Genomic DNA, 8,872 nt, shown 5'->3' on the forward strand with positions numbered 1-8,872 from the left:
AGCATCTGTTTTTTTGGCAGAATACCAGTAATCATAAAATGTTTCAAATGTGAGTGTTATTAACAGCTCATTTAACTTTCAGAACAGCCTCATACTTCTAAGTCATACATAAAATTTCTCAACATCAGGTCATCGTTATAATACTGTGGGACCTTGGTTTCATGCAGGATCTTTTTCTGGGAGAAAATCAAATAAAAATGAATGACATTTTATTGTCATACAATCAATGTAGAATGTAAAATGGATGAGATCAGTTCTATCATTGTTCAATTGACTTCATCAGAAAGTAAGACCAGGCAGGAGATATAGCATGCGGCTGATCTGTTCTCACATATTTTACAGGCTGTTCTTCCCTTAATGGCCAATTGTAATGTGTCAATATCAGATCTCAACTAAGTAATAAATTCATCTATTGAGAGTGGACATTATTTTTCAATTTCAAAGAGGCTAAGCCTTCCAATAATGTTGTAAACTCAAAACAGTTGAGCCAACCAAAATAGCTAAAATAAACAAATGCTGATTACGCAATAAAAACAAATACAGGAAATCCATATCCCATTAGGCTTTGAAGAGCTGATGAGTTGGCATATTTAAAGGCATACTTACCTGAAACATTTCCTTTAGGAATAATTTATTGCACATTTCTAACATTTTCTGTTTCAATTTCAGATTTCTAGTTGCAACTGTTATTTGCAAGTCTAATACCGTATATACTCGTGTAAAATTTGATTTCATTTAAAAGTCGACTTCTTATTTTTGGGAAAAAAGTCTTGTATTTTTCCATCTATCTCATATAAAAGTTGACCCTACTATATTGCATTATAAACCTCTTACAAAGAAAACTGCATGTTCCCATTAACCCACTTACACAAAATCGCATTTATTCATTCATTCATACCGGTCACTCTAGTCATCGCTCTTTATTCACTATATTGCATCTCAGTTCATCATAACTCTACGCAGCCCACATGGTTTACTACAGCACATTTTGATTCATTGATTCATTTAGATCAGTACTAAGTCTATCGGTACTTATTGCACTTTGTTCACAATACATCCAAAAGTTAATATCATTAAAAAGTTAATAATTTTAATTGTGCCATTATATCCAAATAAAAGTGAGATATATTAGCTACATATATCTTTAATTATTTGACAAATTTGTTAATGTTATTGTTCATAACACACAAATGAGAGGGAAACTGAAGAATTTGGCGGGAAAGTTCAAGGTGGTTACACATTCAGAATTTAATAAATGTTTCATTTTAAGTCTGCTATTATACCAGGCCATGACGATATTAAAGAGTGTGATTTTGCAGGATTTCAATGAATCTTTGACATGTTAAATTTTCATACTGGTATGTATAAATAAAATTTACTATCAGTAATTCATTCTTGTTTCTCTTGCTTTTATCCGGTAATTACCTTTACCACAATTCATTGTGTTTTTCTTCTTTACCTGTGATTAGTTATGCAATCAAATCAACTTCTGCTAATAATATGGTATTTTGAACTGCAGCATGAATTTCAGCCCATCAAAACTTGTGCTTGTGTATTAATTTGCCCTATAAATCAAACCTTTAAAAATAGTTTTAAAATTTTGACTTTTACACAGGTATATACAGTACTTATTTATAAATTGCAATACACTATCATTTTAACATTAACAATAAAATACATATTGTTATAAGCTAATAAACCAAGTTTTCACACTCAGTATTACATGAGAGTTTGATTTTTCATTTCTTGTGCCTTTTAGTTACTGAACATGTTGGATGAGAGCCAACCCACTGAATAAGTGTGTGTATGTCTATGACATTTCCTACACATGCTGACACCCAATCTTACATCAAACTTGACCAGTCGTGGCATGTTACATTACAAGTATCTGTTACCACCTCACTTAACTTCCAAAACATTCTTCTTTCTCTTCTGACCTCATTCTGGGCCACAAATAAAGTAAGAAAGCTATGATTTTTGTACTTAATTTATGTTTATTAATGGAATTCCCAGACATTCTTTTATACAGACATGGTAACAAGTCATTCCAGACTTCAAACCATACTAGTTGTAAACAATTAAATATCATAAAGCTTTGAAAGATAAGGAGGTTTGTGGAGTACCGCTGTTAATTTTCAAATGAACATTAGTGAGTTTATAATATTCTAGAAGAGTAATATGTGTTCATGCTAAAAACAGTTGGCAAATTTATATCTGGGGACAATTGAAACTAGCCCAATACCAATAATCATATAACTAAGGAAATCACTAGGAGTCTGCTTCTCCATTCAATAATATTATGATTGATCAAATTATGACTGATGATGCTGAAGATATGGGGCTTCGAAAGTGAAATATGTGGCCTTTTCACCAACTTCCTGCCTGCTCTGACCACTGTCCCATATTACGGTGGGCAGATAGGCATCAGGCAACTAAATGGCCTCACATCACTCAATAAAGGCAACAAAATTCAAATCAACTTATTACCTGAATCAAAATCACACCTACAAAAGGAGAGTTTTGTCTGGCTTTGCTGGGTTTTGCAGGCTAAACTTGGCTTGTCGGAAGATTATGAAGCTTTTGAAATTCTTGCTGGCTACATATTTGAAACTAAGTTACAGATCGGTAGTTTGTACTTTATATTTTGAAAACCAAATATGATTGCTCATCTAAATGTTCAAAGCTAAAGCTAAAATGTATGGAATACTTAGAAAGTATGATCAGGAAAAGAAATTGACTTTTATCTCTTTAATGTTGCTCCTATTAAGATCACATGAGATTTTGAGTTCGATAGCATTAACTACACTGGCAGGAATTTTAAAATGGCAGAATGAATATTCTGAAGATATTTTTGCAATGTCAACATCTGAAACTTGTACTAAGGATACAGACAGAAATGTTTCTTTTGTAAAATGTAAGGATGCAATGTGCATCAATTTGAATAATACCTGTAGAAAACCTCTTATGAATATTTCGAAAGAATTTGCCCAGTTGAACAATGCAGCAATCATTGGTGTTGTATTTGAATAATGTGATATAAATTTATTATTAAAAGCTATTAAATACATCGGACACCAGTTGGAGAGAGATAAGCATGTAGTCTGCTGGAAGTTTTCATTTTGGAAACTGACGTTCTCTACAAAATCCACAGAAGATCTTTTAAATGCAGAATTGACACTAACATTAGAACATAGAACAATACAGCACAGAACAGGCCCTTCAGCCCATGATGCTGTGCCGACCACTGATCCTCATGTATGGACCCTCAAATTTCTGTGACCAAATGCATGTCCAGTAGAGTCTTAAATGTCTCCAATGACCTTGCTTCCACAACTGCTGCTGGCAACGCATTCCATGCTCTCACAACTCTCTGTGTAAAGAACCCGCCTCTGACATCCCCTCTATACTTTCCTCCAACCAGCTTAAAACTATGACCCCTTATGTTAGTCATTTCTGCCCTGGGAAAAAGTCTCTGACTATCGACTCTATCTATGCCTCTCATTATCTTGTACACCTCAATCAGGTCCAATGAAAAAAGTCAGAGCTCAGTCAACCTCTCCTCATAAGCCCTCCAGTCCAGGCAGCATCCTGGTAAACCTCCTCTGAGCCCTCTCCAAAAGCACCCACATCTTTCCTATAATAGGGCGACCAGAACTGGATGCAGTATTCCAAGTGCGGTCTAATCAAAGTTTTATAGAGCTGCAACAAGATCTCACGACTCTTAAACTCAATACCCCTGTTAATGGAAGCCAAAACACCATATGTTTTCTTAACAACCCTGTCCACTTGGGTGGCCATTTTAAGGGATCTATGTACCTGCACACCAAGATCCCTCTGTTCCTCCACACTGCCAAAAATCCCATCCTTAATCCTGTACTCAGCTTTCATATTTGACCTTCCAAAATGCATCACCTCACATCTATCCAGGTTGAACCCCATCTGCCACCTCTCAGCCCATCTCTGCATCCTGTCAATGTCCCGCTGCAGCCTACAACAGCCCTCTATACTGTCAACGACACCTCCAACTTTTGTGTCATTTGCAAACTTGCACCAATGCCAACTATCTACAATATAAACAAGGAATTTGCTATGACTTTGGGAGAAAAATAATCACCATCTTTCTGTCCTGTCTTGAAAAAAAACAATTTTAAAAGGCAAGGGTAAGAATGATTTGACAAGCAATGATCGGATATATTTTTAGGAAGTCACAGGACAAAAGTTTGGGCTCAGGCGTACCCCGTCTGCACGCTTTCATGACTCAAAAAATATACACTTGACTCACGTGACTTTGAGGGATTTTTGTCTTTTTACATGAGTGGGGTTCACAATGCATTTTGCGAGACACAGTAAAGTGAATATGGGATGTGGATGCACAGGCAGACCCATTAGAAATGCTGCTTCATTTCTTCTACACAGCAGTTCAGATCCCACTCTTATGTAAATATTCCCAAAACTTTACCCCAAAGCCATCCTGTGCCGTTTCAATTTCCCTATACTACCTTTATGTGTCTTTTTTTAATTCACTTGTGGAATCACTGGCTGGCCAGCATTTTAGTACCCAACCTTAGTTGTCCTTGAGAAGTTAGTGGAGAACTGCTTTCTTGAACTGTTGCAGTCTACATGCTGCAGAAAGACCTGCAAAACCCTGAGGGAGTATCCAGGATTTTGACCCAGCAACAGGGAAGGAACAGCAACAGATTTCCAAGTCAGGATGGTGAGTGGCTTGGAGGGGAATTTGCAGGCGGCCATGTTCCCATGTATCTGCCACCCTTGAACTTCCAGATGAAAGTAAATCGTTGTGGGTTTGGAAGGTGCTGTCTAAGGAACTTCAGTGAATTTCTGCAGTGCATCTTGTAGAGTACACAGTGATGCTTCTGAGTGTCAGTGGTAGAAGGAGTGGATGCTTGTGGATGTGGTGCCAATCCAGCAGGCTGTTTTGTCCAGGATGATATCAAGCTTCTGGAGCATTATTGGAGCTGCACCAATCCAGGCAGTGGGTGTCATACTCCTAAATTATGCCTTAAAAATGGACAGACTTTGAGGAACTCGGTAGGTGGTCTTAATGATTCAAGAACCTTCTGGAACTTTGTTGAGTCAATCATATCAAAATGTATATATTTGACATGAATGCTATCTCCAAATAGATCATTCTACTATCACGCGTTGTTTAGTTAGCGTGAATTCGCTGAAATGCGATTGCTGAAATGGGGTGCTGTTTCTAAAGTACGAACCTTTCAAATGTAAAGCACAAACTTTTCAAATGGGTTTTGGCTGTAACATGATTACATTGCAAACATTTTAAACATTGTTTCTAAAGCAAGATTTTTCTATTATGTGGGGTTGCATAAGAATGCAACCATTGCGTTACAGAAGAATGACCTGTACTCTGTGGCACCTCCACATTCTCTAACATCATTTGATCCCCATAGCCACAAACACAGTGGGAATTACATACAGTTCTTAGCAGTCATACAACAATGGGAACTATTTTAAATTCAATAAAAAAATAAATCTTTAACAATCTAATAAATTTCTGAATTCAAACTCATTATCACTGGTGCTAGAGCAAAAATATGGGAAATATAAGTTATGATTCCTTTAGTGCCAATTACAGTATATTTGTAAACAAACAGGACACCACATCAAATATATATCGTGTTATGATGGGCTCAAAGTTTCAAAAGGTTCTGGAATCATTAGGACTACCTGCTGAGCTCAAGATTTTGAAACCAGCCAAATATTCATAATGGAATAGTGAAAGAACTGACAGAACAGACCTTGAGCTTGTTAATGTATGAAGGAGTAGGAGGTGCAGCCATTTTTTCAATATTCACCAGCAAAGACTTTTTTCCTCAAACCTGCCAGTCTAACTAAATCAGTTTATAAAAACTGGAAAGGAAATTGTTTTACATTTTTAAAAATCATTATGTTACTTTGTTCATTAGAACAATTAAATCTTGCTGTGTTGTAAGGCTTAGTTTCCCTTTGCAGGATAGACTCTGATGATGAACCACTGCATATAAAACATATGAACAGTTTATCCGTTACCCTTCTGAGGTTTGCACTGAAGGTGCATTGCTATTGTAAAAGTGAATTCTCCTAGAGGAAATAGTAACAATGGTTAAAGTTTGAAGTTATTGAACTTAATGCAGAGACTAGAAGTTTGTAAAGAGTCCAATGATAGATGAGGTGCTATTTTTCAAACTTGCATTGAGGTCAAACGGACAGTAAGTTCAGAAAGGTCAGAGCAGAAGTAGGATTTACTACCACTGATGAAATAAGGAAATCATGGGCAAATTAATAAGAACAATTGAACATTTAGATGTAAATGATGGAAGGTTCAAACTTTTGAAACCTCAGATCCTATACTCAGGATAGTTGATAATACTTAAGCCATATATTTGGTTTTTTCTCATTCCTGGACAAATTTAACTTGAAAAAATTTCTGCCAAGAACACAGCAGTTCTGCAATTCCTGAAAATTTCTAATTGACATATTAATTAAAGAAAAACGGAGTTCTAAAGTGAAGCTTGAATTATGGCTGACCCTGGTATTTGTTTAAACCATGCATGGTAATTATGCCTTCCGGACTTGCAAAGACATATGTAGCTCCAACTTCTTAAAGCAGGCATGTCGGTGCTAATATGATTTGCCCATGCAGACGTTAGATGGTCACCATGTAACAAATGATAGCTGGAACGTGAAGATGAGTATTTGAGTGTGGACATATCACAACATTCTCAACTGAAATCCCTATATCTGTTCTAAGCAGCAGAAGCACTAGAGAAGCTTAGCAATGAATTCAGGAATGGAGATCTCATCCACTGCAAGTTTAAGATGTAAATGTATTCCAATGTACCCACATGAAGTTTTGTTTTCTTTGAGGGTGTCGACTACAAAATTAAGAACAAATACCTGCAACTTAAATGAAACACTGAGTATACAGATAATTGTGCCTTATAACAAAGTGCAAAGTACGTCAAGTAACACAATATAAAATAAATGGTTGCTTTGTAAATGACAAAGTAATAATGGAAAATATGATGGGCCATTTCATACTTTAGCAATGGTTGGTTTAACTGGTGAAGAGCATTCCTAATTCTATTTTACAAGCCATTTGTTGCCTAAAACGATAGTGCATTTTAAGTTTAGACATTGTCAATGATGAAAAAAAAATTACTTTACAGAAATTCCTTTCTTGATGTCTGAACCTAAATTGTCAATATACCTGCCACATGCATAATGCCTTTAATCTATATTGTTTATATTTAGTACTGAAACACGTATGCTACCTTTAATGTTGTGCTTCATTGAAGTGATAATGTTGATGTATAAACAGAAGTTTCTAGAATTCGTAGATTTGAAAGCAGAAGCATTTTCCTGATCACAAGGTGTACTGTTCTTTCAAGCTGATTACTGAATAACCCCAGATGTAGGTAGTTTCCATCATAAATATGAATACAAAGTTGTGATGTAAATATAAAACATAAAAACAGAATAATGATTTTAAAATGGATTCTGGAAAATGTCAGCAATGATATGGTCATTTTGTCTTCCATCCTTTAAGTCTGCATCAACTTCTTTACTCTTTGTTTATACCATAACAGATGACTAGAAATGCATTACATTGCTTGAATAATAAGTTATCCTAACTGGTCCTTGCCTTTTCTTCCTTCCACATGGGTTGAAGTTCATATAAAAGTACCGTGGACACTGGGGGTCTGAAATAAAAACAAAATGCTGGAGAAACTCAGCAGGCGTGGCAGCATTTGTGGAAAGAGAAACAGAGTTAACGTTTTGTGTTCAATACGTCTCTTCTTCAGAACTGAAGGGATTGAAAAATTATGGCTTTTATTTTGTTGGCAAAGAGGGAGGAGGCCAAGGTGCTCAGACTCAAAATATGTGGCTCTGCTAATGGTTTTTAAAAGAAAATATAATTGTAGAAACAGACGTTCAAAGCAGAAAACAGGCTAGTTCTGCTCAGAGCAGACCCAAGCAAAGAAGATATGGGGTGCGGATGAGGTGGTCAAAAGAAAGGACAGTATTAAAACTCTGAAAATAGAAGACAGTGTTAATGGTCTGAAATTGTTGACCTCAAATGCTGAGTCCTGAAGGCAGTCAAGTGCCTAAGCAGAAAACAAGATACTGCTCCTTTAGCCAGCAATGGGCTTCACTTAATTCAGCAATATTAGTGATGTACTGAAATATAAAGTGACTAGAAGGTCATGGTTATTCTTATGGGCAGAACAGAGGTGCTTTGCAAAGTCTCACCAGATATAGAAGAGATTTGAAATTCAATTTCTATCTATGTCTGTGGTTATGATTTTGGTAGCACTCAAAACTGGGTGGTGCCACCTCATTTACCCGATTACAGTTTTGGCCTGAGTCATACTGGCTGTCTGAGCATTCAGTAGCACACCAGGCAGCATTGCACAGAGCAACATTGTTCAGCCAGCCTTCTCCACTAAAGGCAGATTCTCTTTTTCAAACAGAAGCTGCACAAGTGTTCATGAACAAGTATCACCACCAATAAGAACATAGGACCGCACAGCACAGGAACAGCACTTAGTGCAAGGAGTTTTTTTCAGGATCTCTTCAAATGAGGCGCAATCCTTGATGGGGATGCCATCAACCATATTCCAAAGTATATTACCTACCATTACCTCAGCACAACCCAACCTGACACAATATTGAAAAGACCACCAGATAGCTGAAAATGAATAAAGGCTACAGGTGTGGACAGAATCTATGTCCAAAAACTAAAATAAAGTGCAGGAACACTCTTGGCATGAAAACACAACTTTGTTAAAGAAATGATTTGGAGATGCCGGTGTTGGACTGGGGTGTACAAAGTTAAAAATCACACAACACC

Source organism: Hemiscyllium ocellatum, chromosome 7, assembly GCF_020745735.1.
Source record: "Hemiscyllium ocellatum isolate sHemOce1 chromosome 7, sHemOce1.pat.X.cur, whole genome shotgun sequence".
NCBI lineage: Eukaryota > Metazoa > Chordata > Chondrichthyes > Orectolobiformes > Hemiscylliidae > Hemiscyllium > Hemiscyllium ocellatum.